The 15439-nt window shown below is 42.9% G+C and overlaps 1 pseudogene; it reads left to right on the plus strand.

The window, feature by feature from the left end:
• The first annotated feature begins 5764 nt into the window (after positions 1-5764).
• LOC146839245 (uncharacterized) overlaps positions 5765-15439 on the plus strand; it is a 113670-nt pseudogene continuing 103995 nt past the window's right edge.

Genomic DNA, 15439 nt, shown 5'->3' on the forward strand with positions numbered 1-15439 from the left:
GGCTCACAAGACTCCACATCATCCCTTTAGATAATTTATAAATAAAAAGCGGCAACACATTGATGCCTTGTTGCTTTCCGTTTCTCAGTGTTCCCACGCTGCATCAGCTTGACCTTGAGTTGCTGTTTCTCAGAGAGCATGTTTGTATAAATCTAAGAGTGTGGTTGACTGACTTATGGACTGTGGGCAGAATTATGTAGAAGGACTTTAGCATGCCGTTTGTGAACCAGATTGTTCTGCTTCGCAAGTTTCATGAACTGTAAATGGACAGATGGGAGTTATGAAGTAGGGTCTGAGTTGTTGGGGTCTGTTCTCTGAGACTGTGGGTGCGCTCCACATGCACCGGGACTTTTCCCAGCAGTGGGATCATAGATCATGGTCTGGATATTCATAACCATAGTTGCTTCACAATGGTTTTCAGAGAACAACAGTTCATTTTGTTTTGCTATTTCAGGACAGTAATTTATAAGATGGGATAAAGTGTGATTGTCGTCTGATGTAAAACCTTCTCTTTACTTCCTTTCAAGGTATTCTGGAATGATCAGGCAATGCTGCGAGGTGAGGCTGACACCCTTGGAGGAAGAAACAAATAACTGTCAGGTAGTGTTTCCTAGCACCCTAAGTTTCCTAGTTTCCTGTTTATTCTTTCTCTTTTCACTCTCTCGATCTCAGTTTATGTCTCTCCAACTTCAGTATTTGACTCCCTCCGTACACTATTCTTGTTGCTATCAGACTTTGTGAGAAAGTGCCATCTTTCTTGCATGGTATGCCCCCACTTTTATGCTGAATTGCTGAATGTACTTTGACTGGGTGTACCCTGGACTCCTGCCAATCAGGTGCCCAGGGCCTATGTTCCTTCCCTAAAAACACAAAACCCAAATTGGCAAACCCTGGCCACATGTCAGCCCCTGGTAAATGGTACCCTAGGTACCCAGGTCCTTTTGACCAGGAAAGGCCTCTAAGGGCTGCAGCACTCATTGTGCCACACTTAGAGGCCCTGTACCCTAACACAAACACACTGCCCTTGCAGGCTGGGTGTCTGGGTGCAAGACAAAACAAAGAATCGACATGGCACACATCCCTGTGTGCCATGCCCATCACCTACACTGCCATGGCATACTTCAGCCACCCCTCTAGCTGGGTGCCCTATGCCCATGGTGTGGGCACAGGAGCAGGAGCCCTGTGCCCCTACAGTACCCAGGTCCATTCCTGGGCAGTGCTGCCATTTAAGAGTACATGGTGCTGAGAGCTCGTCAAACACGAACTCCACAGCACCATAAAGGCAGCACTGAACACTGAGAAGTTTGGTATCAAACTTCTCAGCACATTAAACCCACACTGATGCCAGTGTGGGATTTAATGTACCAAGCACCCCAGAGGGCATCTTAGAGATGCCCCCTAAAACCTAACCTACAATCCACGTCTGTTCCGAGGCTGTCTAGGCTGCCACACAGCAGACATGTTGCTGGACCCCTGGGTAGGAGAGCCCCTGCTCTCCTGGGCCTGCAACAATGCACATCCTGGGCGAGGTGCTAAATCTCCTCCCCCAGGATGGGCAGGAGGAAGCTTCAAAGGCATGCCGCCTCTGTGAGCTTCCCCAGGCCACTGCAACCCCCCACTCTGGCAGGAAGCTTGGCCGGAAACCCCAAATAAGGACAGGGGATGTGCCAGCCTGCCAACCCCACCCCTCAGGTGGGCGAGGTGAGGTGAAGCACATCCCCGGGCTCTCGCCATCTTGAAGATGGGAAGCCCTACCCAATCAGGACTAGGCCACTGCCCCCCTCCCACAGGAGAGAGGCAGGATAGGGGGTGTACCCACCCCAGGACAGGGACCCATTGGTCCTTGCCCTGCACCTACCTGTAACGCCCCTAAGTCTAGTATTTAGGGGCACCCTGAACCTTCCTTCCCCAGATTCCAGATTCCGAAATACAAAGAAGAGCTAGAAGAAAGAAGACCTGCCCTGCAGCTGCTAAGGAGAGGAAGACACCAACTGCTTTGGCCCCAGCCCTACCGGCCTGTCGACCCTCGAACCTGCTCCTGCTCCAACCCGGCATCTCTTGTGGCCAGCAACCTCACAAACCCCGGAGGACCTGGCTACCCTTCAAACTCTAAGCCCCTGGGACTCCCATGAGTAGAGGCTCTACTCAAAACCTACTTCTAATCCCTGGCATCAGCCCGGAACCGCGAACCCAGCACACTCTGCACCAGCCAAGCCTGGCCGGTGCCGGAGTGAACAAAGACCACGAGGACGACCCCACGGCGACTGTGACCCCGAGTCTGGCACCCAAGGACCTCCCTCGACCCTTATGAAGAAGCCTGCAGCCTCCGAACAAGGTGCCCCCCCTACCGCGATCAACAGAGGGTAAGATTTCCCGACACCAAAAGGCACCCCTGCACACGGCACCCCGCGGCCCCCTGTACCCAATCCCGGGGTACCTACCTATCCTCCAACTACCCAACTTACCTCTTGAAGTGGTGGTGGCACCTGAAGAATCCTCGTCCCCGAGCTTGCAGTCTTTTTCTAAACCGGAGATTTCCCATTGAAATCAATTGAGCGCCCAAAGGCTCAAAAGCACCCTGCATCCAGCCGCCCGAGTGGCCCTGGCAGTGTAACCTCTACACCTATCTACTTCCCCACTTGCCCTGAGTAAGTGACCAGGAGCCCAGTTCCCACAGCTGCGTGGCTTGCTAGTCAGCAGCCACCAACCAAGGCCCCCCTATCCCTCATAGGATAACATTGGGCCTAACTCTCTCTGCACCCGGCCGCCCTAGTGCCGCTGAGGGTGAACCAACTGTACCGACCTGACCCTGGGGGACCCCTGAGTCTATGCCCAGAACTTCAACTCTGCCAGTCAAGTACTTACCTTTAAACCGATAACTTTATTTCCTTCATAGGGTAACATTGACTGGCTTTTTCCTGAAATTTCTTCTAAGTGTGGACTTTTCAAATCTTAAAATATTCACCAAAAATCAGCCGAGTAACGAAAACGAAAATACTCACCTGCTCTTAGGATCTTGGTGCCCAGCACTGACTCTTTTCTCCCATAGGAAATCATTGACTGTTTTTCTGTGAAATTTCTTCTGTCAATTTCTGCAATCTTTAAATATTCTTTAAAAATCGTATTATATCTGAAAGCGTAACTACTTACCTGTTTTGGATAAAGGTCTCAGTACTGAGTCTAGGTACCCAGTACTGGATTACAAAAGTAACGAGAACATACTGTACCTGCAACTTGAATTTTCTTCCATAGGGAATCATTGACTGTTTTCTATGAAATATTTTCTAATTGTCAACTTTTAAAATAGCTAAATATTATTTAAAAATCATCACAGTAATTAAGTCGACTTTTATCACTTGATTCTAAGTGCTGAAGTAATCTGTTGCAAATAACTTGAAACTTCCATTGAATTCAATGCATTATTGTGTTTAAAATAGTGTTGCCTATTGCAACCACTTGTAACTGTTTACAAAAGTCAATTGCATATTGCAAAAGTATTTATATAAAGCATCTTATTCTGAGAAAGTATATTTTAATACCTATTGTTGGTTCTAAAATAAAACAAGCATATATTTTTTATATATAAACCATTGGCCTAGAGTTCAGTTATTGAGTGTGTGAGACTATTTGCTGACTGAGTGTGTACAACAAATGCTTTACACTGTCCTCTGATACTGCCTTACTGCTCGACCAGGCTACCACTTTAGAGAGTAAGGTTATATCTAACTTTAGCCTCTGCCAAGCCTCTGGGGACTGTGGACTCTGTACACCCTGTACCTATTTGGGAACAGTATATACAGAGCCACTTTCTCACAGACTTCCGATAATAACCTGATGAAACATGTTGGGCACCTAGTCTAGGTCAGGTTCCTTATCAGGGCAGGATGCACTGGGCTGTGAGCACTTGCCTCCTGTTTGCCCAGCAGTTCATTTACTATTGGTGCATTTGTCTCCTTCTCTACACCATGTGATACTATCCCCTCTCTGTCTGGTCTTTCTGCATCTTTTCTCTCTGGATCTGACTTCCACCTCTTTACGTCCTCCCATCCTGCCCTTTTCTGTCTTCTCTGCCACTTCAGGGATTGTGTTGGGTACTTGTGGTGGGAGTGGAAGATAGTCTATTTTTTCTTTCGTTCCTCTGTTTGTTTTGTGTTTTTTCTTTTCTCGCCCTTTTTGGTTTCCTTTAATGGTGTGATGTGTTTCCTTTGTCAGGTGTTGCAGTGCCCGGGCCCTGTCGGAGGAGTGTGATGAGTTCTGGGCCACCAGGTAAGTCCTTATCATCCCCCAATTTGAAATGGTGAATTCCACTGAGCTAACTGGACACGGCCTCAGTCTATGGTGGCATTTGAAGCAGTGATTACAACAGGCCAATTCCCTTGTTCAATTAAATGCCCTTTCATAGATCACTGGAAAAAAAGAATAAATGAACACTCCCAGTGTGCAGTGGAATAAATAGCATTTGATAATTCTTACAAGTATTACAAATATGTTGGCTGCGTCTGATAATCCGTGTCGGAATATATGTCTAACTTGTGATTCTTTCTTAAATATTCACTTGTTTTGCTTTCACATCCTTGAGTTCCAGTGGGTCCAAGCTCCCTTTCTACATTGTGTCCCAGATCTGTTTCATCACTATGAGAAATGCAACTCAAACTGATTTCCTTTCTTGCTTCTATAAATGCTTTCTTTCTGCAAAGTACAAAGTCATAAATATTTGTTCTTTGTGTTGATTTACAATATCTAACTCTATTTCTCCAGGTGACTGAAGCATGAACAGATAAAAGAAGGTTTTAATTTAGTGAAACACAAGAAAAAGGTTTATTTCAAGGAAAGTTAACACATTGTCGAGTTCTAGAGGAGAAACATATTCTAAGTGCCAGGAATGGTGATGAATTTGGAGCGGAAGAAACTGCTGAATGTGAAAGTTGTCTAATATTTAAAGAAAAATGACGATTAATGTTTACGAAGAGTCAGTTACTGATATTGAAGAGCCTCTGAAATATGAATGGAATTAAGAGGTGAATTAAAAATCTGCATCTACTAATTGTAAAAATATTTTCACTTAAAAGAAACATTTCAAGATTGGTTGAACAAAGAACATTGGCTACAATTGATGCCCACACAGTGCATTTGAGAATAATCAATGTTGTAAATTCTGTCTGATGGTTTATCAGAAATGCCTTGGAGACCCAAACCCCTCCCAAACAACAGTATCCGTGCATGTAATGTGACAGAATTGTCAGAAAGTCAAATTACCGCAGTTTAAAAGAGCGAGCTTTTGTCTACGTCTCAAGTGATTGTGAGAGAGAAGAATTTGTTAAAAAAAAAAAAATTATAAATGCTCTTTCTTATTACAGCAAAGACGCTGGATTATCATTTCCAATATCGAAACATTATCCACCACCAACTCTGTCTCTTGGGTTGATCAGAGTAGTTTCAAAGTGTCCCGGACCGCCAAAGTCGATCATGTACCTGCCTTAGCTACTAGAGTGGCAAAGCATGTCCTGGCACAAAGTTTAGAAGGGGACAGTGCTATGTATTGCTAATTCATAAAACCATCCTGACATGCCCTAATCACCTGTCACTACTTGTATGAACAAATATACTTAAACGGCAAACACTAAACCCCAAAGACCTTATCAGGGCTTTTAAAACTTCTAAATCGAATCTGATAAACTGGAGTCACAAAATGAGTTTAATTCAACTTGAGAGAACTCACCCAGGCATCACTTGGAGAAGTTGAATCCATCTCACTAAATACAAGGGGCATCTTGGTGAAAGCTTATAAAACAGGCTAGACAGGCTGCCTTTAAAAGTAGGAAAATAATCTCCAGATAAAAGCTATAATTAGTTAAATACAAATGTTAAGAAGAGCATCTGCAGTGTATTTTAGAAGTTAATGCTGAGTGTAACATATACGAATACAGACTCTGGAATCAGATTCAGTCTTAACATGGCTGGTGTCCAGGAGCAAACCCAACATGGAGACTCACATAACTCGAATAAGAGTAATGGATGTGAGAACAGCTTTAGTTATCAATCCCACCCCACTAAACACGAGAGAACTCACACTGGACAAAAAACCTATCAGTGTCCTGAATGCCAGAAATGCTTCACTCACAAATCCTCTCTCATTCAACATGTGACAATCCACACTGGGCTAAAACCGTATCAGTGCACTGAATGCCAGAAAAGCTTCAGTCAGAAAGGTAATCTCACACGACATGAATGGATTCACAGTGGGTACAAACCTTATCAGTGCTCAGAGTGCCAAATAAGCTTTAGTCATAAGGTCAGTCTAATTTCTCATGAGAAAATCCACACTGGGCTAAGTCCTTATCAGTGCTCAGAGTGCCAGAAAAGCTTTAGTCGGCAAGACTGTCTCATTCAACATGAGAGAACACACACTGGGCTAAAACCCTATCAGTGCTCAGAGTGCCAGAAAAGGTTCAGTCAGAGAAGTCATCTCACTCGACATAAGATAACACACACTGGCTACAAAACTTATCAGTGCTCAGAGTGCCAAAAACGTTTCAGTTGTAAAGGAAATCTCAATCGACATGAGATAATCCACACTGGGCAAAAACCTTATCAGTGCACTGAATGCCTGAAAAGCTTCAACCGGGAGTCTAGTCTTGCTCAACATGAGAGAACTCACACTGGTGAAAGACCTTATAAGTGCACCGAATGCCAGAAAAGCTACAGTCAGAAAGGTAATCTCACTGAGCATAAGAAAACACACACTGGGTACAAACCTTACCAGTGCTCAAAGTGCCCAAAAAGTTTCAGTTGTAATGCCAGTCTTATTAAACATGAGGGAATCCACACTGGGCAAAAAACGTATCGGTGCACTGAATGCCAGAAAAGCTTCAGTCGGAAAAGTTATCTCACTAAGCATGAGATAACACACACTGGGTACAAACCTTATCAGTGCTCAAAGTGCCTAAAACGGTTTAGTTGTAAGGCCAGTTTCATTAAACATGAGAGAGCTCACACTGGTGAAAGGCCTTATCAGTGCAGAGAATGCCAGAAAAGCTTCAGTCAGAAAAGAAATCTCACTCAACATAAGAAAACACACACAGGGGACAAACCTTATCAGTGCTCTGAATGCCAAAAAAGCTTCATCTGGAAATCTAGTTTTGCTCAACATAAGAGAACTCACAATGGTGAAAGACCTTATCAGTGCACTGAATGCCAGAAAATGTTCAGTCAGAAATGTCATCTCACTCAACATAAGAAAACACACACTGGGGACAAACCTTATCAGTGCTCAGAGTGCTAAAAAAAGCTTTGTTTGTAAGGTCCATCTCATTCAACACCAGAGAATCTACACTGGGGAAAAACCTTATCAGTGCTCTGAATGCCAGAAAAGCTTCAGCCACAAATCTAGTCTTGCTCAACATGAGAGAACTCACACTAGACAAAACCTTGTTATTGTTGTAAATGCCAGAGAGGTGTCTGCTGGAGATTCAGTTTGATACCACATGAGAGAACCCACAGCGAGAAAGAAAATTATCAGTGCTCTAAATGTGACCAAAACTTCAGTTATAAATGCAACCTCTCTACATGAGAGATACAATGTGGGAGAGTAAAAGGTGCTCAGTGTCAACCCCGGGGAGGATGTTTCAATATCGCAGAACATTCACATGAAGCAGCCACAAAGATATCAATACAGCGAGGGATGGAAATGCTTGAATTAGCCTTATTTCTTTGTGACTATTTGTGGCCTCATTCCATCCTGTGTCTTTTGCTCCCTGTGTGTTAATAAGCTTTGGCTCCAACCCACAAGGTCGAATTGATTCTGAACTTTGAGGCCACGCCCCTATGATCGGGAATGCAAGTAACCTCAAACTGTTTAGAGCCTTAATGAGCCTCACCAGGGAGCTGCAGAAGAGGCTTCCTTTGTTGTAGGTCTGTATAGGCCCAACATCTGTTACTGCCTGTGCCACCAAGTGCTAATCATTGAGAAAACTAAAGGTGATAAAACAACTGGTCGTTAATCTCAGCAACATCCCGCCACATCATTCTCTAGTCTTTGTGCAACTACAGACAGGGCCAACCCTATGCAAACCTTTCTTGACCCCACAATAAATAGTCCTAAACACCCCTGTTCTGAGGAGACACAGCCTCGTATTACAAAGATCCACGCGAGTGACCTCTTATCATTTCCTTTTTTCTACAAATGGAACCTGCTTCCCATCTGCTGGGGACAGTCTCACGAGCTTTAGAATCACATCAGATACATCCAAGAGCGTCTCACAGGTAATCAGGCCTATTCATGAATTACAATATTACGACTAAAATACATCAAAATGCGATGCACAAACCTACGTGCGGACGTGTTCCGCCTCTCCCATCTTTTTCTGGTTGGAGTTGTCTGCCTTGACTGCCCAGTTTCCACACTTTAGAATACCTTTTAGTAGTAAATGTAGGAGGGACAGAGGAATGTGGTTGTAAAATGGAAAATACTTATGAATGAAGGTGAGAGGCTAAGGGAGGCGTTTATGGGAGGACAAGTACTCGCCCACAAAGGAGGAAGCCCATTTCAATTTACAAGACACACTTCTAAAGGTGCTACAGCCACAATGTACCTAAAACAGTCTTAAATGTAATCCAGCTTCTAGCCGGAGTAACTCCAAAATCAAACATGGCCATCTGTTGGAACTGAAACACCCTCCCTAAATAATAATGGAGGTAGGGACGTCAAATAAAATCCCATAGGAAATAATCGTACATTAAGTATTGTAAAGTAGAGAAAAATCTAAATAAATGTAATTTAATGGCAAAAATAGCTAAAAAAGAAAGCATTTTATTATTTCGAGATTTTAAAAAAATATACACTCATATTACTTTCATTTTTAGAAAAGTATAAATTATCTTTTTTGTCCTCATTCTACCGTCAGTCACTAGTTTACCTAGTCGATGGACTAAGATACTCCTTACCGTAGATGCGACTGCGTGTCTTGCTGAATAGTATTATGCACTATACAGTCCGGCATCAACTCAGCAAAGTTATGGTGTAATCGTTGGACTAATAGGGTTCGCTTGCCAGGTTACAAAAGGAGACCTAAGCTTTCCTGCCTCTTTATTGTTATACGCTGGGTCTAGTTGACTCATGCGCCTCACTGACTTGAAACAGTCTAGTTCAGACGGCAGAACCAGAGAAATGTTTTGGTGCTCATTGAGGTTAATCAATACCATGTCTACACCAAGGGATATCAGAGAGTGTCTTATCTTTACTTCACAGCCCGTGAGTTCCTCTACATAATCACCTACTTTTATCCAGTAACGTTCCAGCATAGGACAATCCATGAACTTATGCTTGTTGTCTGCTCCCGTCATACTGCATCTCTTCCAACCTTGGGCCACTTGGGAGAACTTAGCCATTCTCTGGGGTGTCCAATAGGCTCTGTGGAGAGTGAAGAGATGGTTTTGCTTCAGCGGTGCAGACTTAACTGTTTTATCAAGAAAATTTCTAGATACTTCCAGAGGTCTGCCACAGCCAGCTGCAACAGGTCTTTCTCCCATATCCGGTGTGGGTCTATATTCTTCTTGTCCTCTGCAGCTATCATGCCCCAGTACCACAAAGATACTTCCTTTTTAATCCATTTATCCGCATTTAAGAGTGTTTTGTGTTCCCATGGCTCAATTTTTGTTAGTATCTGAGCTGACCACCGTGAACAAAGCTGCAGATATTTCAACTTCGAGATTTCCCTTGCCGTTAACAACTGGAGGTTCTACCCTGCAATAAAGGTGTGTCTCGACTTCAGATCCTCCCAGGTACTAGGGTTTACCTTTTGTAGTTGGAGACTGAGTTCATCCCTCAACCACGTAGGAGTCCAAGGAGAGTCCTAAATGGGAGCTGAGACTGTAGAGCAGTGGATCCCAGGAGCCTTCATTTACTGCACCCTACCATTGAGTGCTGCCAAAGGGACTTTACTCCCTTACATACTTAGAAAATGTAGGCTCTCCAAATTATATAAAAAGATTCCCAGCACTCAGGGATGTCAACATAGCAGAATACATATGGTCCAGCCGCCTCTCATTGAGCTTCCTAGCTGAAGATCTAACCTTTTTAAACTGAAAAGCAAACCAGGGGATCTGGAAATCGAGTAAGGCCTAATGTGGGCCTGAAAATGGAGGTGCTAAGAGCTCTGGGAGCCTCTGTTAAGTTTAAGTTCCTCGCCAAGTTGAAGGTTATATGGAATAATGAGATGCACAATCTTAAAGAGGGGAGAGGATTCAGATGAATTAATCAGAAAAATTAAGTTAACAACAGCCTTTAAGAGTTTTTGGGCCAGAAAGAGGTGAGGATCTGGTGGGAGAACGGTCTAGAGGAGGGTAATGTAGGTAGGTCTCCAGCAGTAGTAGATAGTGGAATGTCTGAGACAAGCAGGATGAATCCCCGGAGCTCCCTGCGACCAGCATCAACCTGCCGCCATGTTCCCCTTGCCTTCTGTTCTTCGTAAAGTATAATTACTCTCTCTACAACTCATTTAATAGTTCTTAATACATAATGCAAATGTTACTTTAGGTGTGAAACTTATAATTCAAGCTGAAGAAAAGATAAAAATTTTAATATATTCAACTTGGGTGGAGCTCTCTCTGTAAAAACATAGGAAAAATGTAAAAAGTGTATTAAACTTGAAAAAAATGAAATATTTTAATGTTTAATATCAATGTAAATTAATTTTATGTACTTCAAATTTAGAACAAAATGCAAAATGCTAAAATACTTGTAAGTTGTATTTGAATTAAATATTTAATAAATTTTTAATGCGTTAAATAAAAATGTCTTTAAAGATTTGTTATAAAAAATCACATGGAAAATGAAATTGTGTTTTTTTTGTTATGTACTCGGAATATCTAAACTGCCTTACACATATCTGTTTAGAGAGGACACTGCCTTACAAAAAGTTATGTATATAATTATTTGAAATGATTTTCTTAATAGTTATAATATTTTTTAAATTAAAAGTTTAACATTTTTATCATGAAGAAATTATTTTTGTTATTTTGTAAAACAAAATTGAATTTATATGCAGGCTAAATAAATATTTTAAATTTATCTTAATTTCCTATTGGGTTCTATTTTTAAGTCTCTGTCTCCAGTATTTTCTAAGGGAGGGTTTTGCATTATCATTGGTTGGCTATGTGTGGGGCTGCACTTTCTATTGCTCAACTTTAGCTGTAGTAAGTTGCATTTGAAAATGTTTGCCCCACCTCAGTTTAATGGCGTAGAGCCGCGCAGGTCTGCATGTTTTAGTATGTTGACGCTCGTAATGTTGAATAGCTAGAAGTAGCACAGTAAGTCTCAGAGAGCATCCTTGCATGTGTAGAGTACTCGCAGGTGTAAGATACCTTTGTGAATAGCCCTCGAGGCAGCCATCTCGACCGGAGTGTTTCATTTTTGTAGTAAAGCTAAAGTGGACGCGGGCACTTGGGCTGTTATTAGAGTGAATGGGGGGATTCCTGCGCAAACACCAGAGCACTCATCCAATGTGTTCGTTTGACGGAGGAGCGGCAACGAATATCTTGAAGTTATTTTCCTGGACTTGCTGCATCTCTCGCCTCCTGAGGGCCTCTTGTAGCAGTGATTTGATACTGAAGTAGTAGGATCAGGTAATTTCCCCTTGTTGTTAAACATGTTATCATGACTTGCTTTTATATTTTCCCTTCTCTTCCTTTCACCTGATATTGTTGTGTTTACCACCACATTGCACTGAAATGTACTTTGCTGTTAAATGGTTCAGAGGTCTTATTCTTCATGTACATTTTTATACTATGAACAGTTGTTTTTCCTCGCTGTACGGCTACAGTGTAGGCACAGAGAGACCAAAACCTGAGATTCCTGCACCTTGATCTGCCTTAATTGGTATTCCATCTCTCCACCTGGATAATTGAGATATGGGTTGAATTGCTGATCAACCTTTGAACCTGCTGTGGTATAGCTTGGTTGTCACAAGTTTCATGTTTGTACTGCCCGTATGAACTCCCATACACTGCTTGTTCTCACCCCACGTTCTGTGCGTTGGTTCGGATCATTAACCTTGAACCATCTCCATAACCTGGAAACCCCAAAGACTGTGCAGCTGTTTTAATTGCCTGATGTTTGACGCATTTTTATGGCCAAGATTTAGGTTTGACTTGATTAATCAACTTTTCTTTGTGGCTATGTTGCACTTCATGCCAGTTCAGTGCATCTCGTCACCTTCTCTGACTGGTTCTGCCCAAAACCTTGCGTCAAAATCCAGTGTTAATCATCACCTGAGAATAGGCTTAACAGGCCCCCTCGAGCATAGCTTGTGAGGTCAAGTACCTTTTTCTATGTATGTAAGAGAGTGTTTCAGTGGATCTGTTTCCTCTTTATAGAATATCACATCATGATGCAATAACAGTCCTCCATCACTTGTTAATTTTGGGAAATTCAATGTGAATATATATGACTTACAATACATTCATGTATGTAGGAAGTTGGCTCAAAATAAGGAGATAGTTCAAAAAGATTCTTTCCCTTCTTGCTAGTTGATTGCACCATGTTGTAGTGCTAGAGGCACTTTTGTGGTCTGACACCACGTGATGACCTTTGACTACCATTATTAAAATTGACATTGGTGTGTTATTTTATCCTAGCCTGAATGTACTACCTCCTGCATATGCCTTGTTTCTCGTAAAGGCTTCTTTCTTGTAATCTTGCAGTCCTTCAGTGGGAGCTGTGACGGAGTAGGTCAGCCTTGCCAAGAACAGAACGTGTGGGATGTGCATTTAAAAGCACGAGAGAGAGAGAGAGAGAGAGGTGTGGTATGTACTTTTTGGTCTCGAAGTGCAGTGTTATGAGCAGTGGTGCACAAATGTACATTGAGAGATGAAGTATGTGAAGCTATAAGCAGTGGTGCACAAATGTGCACTGTGTTGTACACTGGGAAGAACTATTAAGCACAGACACGCTTGCCAGTTGATTGGGTTAATCACGTTCAAGGATTGTTTTGTGAAAGATTGTTTAATGTACCCTGGAAGGTTTTTGTGAGCTTCGTCAAGATAAAGGCTGGAACATGCGAGAATGTAGAGGGGACGTGGGAATTCCTTCCTGCCATGAATGCTTGCCTGGAAGCTGGCCAGTTCCAGTAAGTTTCCTTGTGCAGAGAGGAAGACTCTCGAACCTTCTAGTGTGTGTTTTGAGACTATAAAGCTGAGGTTTGTTGATGGCTGAGTTGGGAGCTCACTTACAGAGTAGACGTACTGCTGTAAGACAAACGGAAACTGAGTCCCGGTCGAGAGTCCAAGCCCAGCTTTGAACGGGCCCCCCAGCTAGAATTGGCAAGGATGTCGAGTGAACGATTTGGGTGAGGTGGCTTGTTTATGACTAGTGCCATTGTGATGCATGGTTCCAGTGGCTGTGGTCATTTGAGGTGTTGAGTTTTGATTATTGCCATTGTGATGTGTGGCCAATGGCTTTGATCATTTGAGGTGTTTTCTTTGTGATGTGTAAATGAGTCAGATTGCACATCCAAAGTAATTATTTGATGTATCTAGTGTATATATATATTTCCGATCTTTTGCAGGACATCCAGTATATTTGCTTGAGTCTTATATCATATTATTTGCTGCTTGTTTATTCATTAGTATTATTCATGCAATTAACTGTTGCATTTACCAAGTGTTTTATTGTTGCTTGCATATAAATATATATCTCTATATGCATTTGCATTTGGGAAAGTCTTTCTGTTAGAGAGAATTGCATGAATAAACCCCAAGCCTTATTCTAAAAAGAGAGTCTTTGCATTTGGTAAAATAAAACTCTTTTCTAGGTGTTGTGTTTTACGTTTTGCTTCACTGTGTTTGAGCCACCGTGTAGGAGATTCTGTATTATCTGAAAGGCAGAGCAAGACACATGTAGAGAATACAGAAAAGAAATCTGCCAGTCTTGATTCTGTCTCTTGACAGGCAACGCGTGGTCTCTCCTTGGAGTGCTCGTTGTTAAGTGCCTCAGAAAACAAATGCAGAAATAGGGAGACCAGAGTCAGTGACCTTTCAACGCCTGGAGTGGAACACAGGGAGAGTAGTGACCGGATGTCTACACCTTAAAATAACCTTCACCAGTATCACAGTCTTTGACTCAGGTATTTTACCCCAAGGTAACTCAAGTAGCGTTAGACACCCGCCTCCCGCCTAAACCCCTTAAATGGTCTCGTACCTGTGTGAGCCATGCTCCTCCTGGAACGTGGCTGGCTTCTGCATGGGGTCTTTGGTTTGTCTTGTCTCCTCTCACTGCGGCAATGTGTAACGCTGTTGTCTTTCTGGAAGTCGGGTCCTATATGCAGGAACCAAGCTCCCGGTCTTGGCCGTAGAGCCCTTCTGTACTGCGAGTCTCCTTCAGTGAAACCGGTGGCGACCTCTCGAGCCCTCTCGCAATGCACAGTCCCTGGGAGGTTCCGGCCTTTGACTTCCGCATCAGCTAGTCATTGGATGCAGTTGGTTGGGGACACGTATGGATTCTAGGACATCATCCTCCTCCTAAAGAACCCTCTGATATATTCGTTCTGCACGGAGGAAGCTGTGAATAGATGAAACATCTGTAAAAGAAGAAAGGGCATAGCATGTGTTGGTAACGGGTTTTCATCTGGTTTATCCGGGTCGGTGTCCTGTGGGAGATCGGTGACCTTGTGACAATGTACAAAAATGAAATTGCATCTTTATTGACAAATTCAACTGATGTGAAATCCACATCAACCCTGACTCAGAAATATATAGTTAGGCAGCAGCTGAGACCCATGCCAGAGGTGACTCATAGGGTGGCATGTAGCTGGCAGACAAACATGTGAACAGGAAACCACAGATCAGTCCCATAGATATGCACAGCAACACCACAATGGTCCGGGGAGATTGGCCCCAATAAAGCACACATAGCCGGAGGGGTATGCGTATTCCCAAATCACCATAAAGTCAGATGCCTAATGAAGTTTGAAATACATAGCCAAAGAGGACACTGTACAGGCAGTGATCACACGATACTCATGCAGGACATCAGGACATGTTTCCCACTGGCCGCATTGTGTCCACGCAAGGTCGAAGCTCACCTGGATTCCTCATCGAATACATTAATTTATGGCTCCAAAGACAGAGATTCACATTCCTTACCAAATAAGGATCGCTGGAACTATTTTATGGCACTCAATGAATTGTATAAAAACCCATGTCAGATCGACTATAAGTTGAGACAGTCCTCAGACCCTTTGTAACAGTTCTCCTGGCTGTACCTTTTCATTAAACAAACTGTTTCTTGCTTGCCAAACACCTCTTGTCTCTTATTTTTCCAAGATATTTTATGTTCAAGAAACATTCTGGTGAACCAGATAGGAGCTAGTTGGTACCTTGAACCTTACTACAGCCAAAGGAAGGGAACCCTGCCCGAATGGATTCACATTTGTGCATCAAGGTA

The sequence above is a fragment of the Triturus cristatus genome, chromosome 4_1 (assembly GCF_964204655.1).
Source record: "Triturus cristatus chromosome 4_1, aTriCri1.1, whole genome shotgun sequence".
In the NCBI taxonomy this organism is placed as follows: Eukaryota; Metazoa; Chordata; class Amphibia; order Caudata; family Salamandridae; genus Triturus; species Triturus cristatus.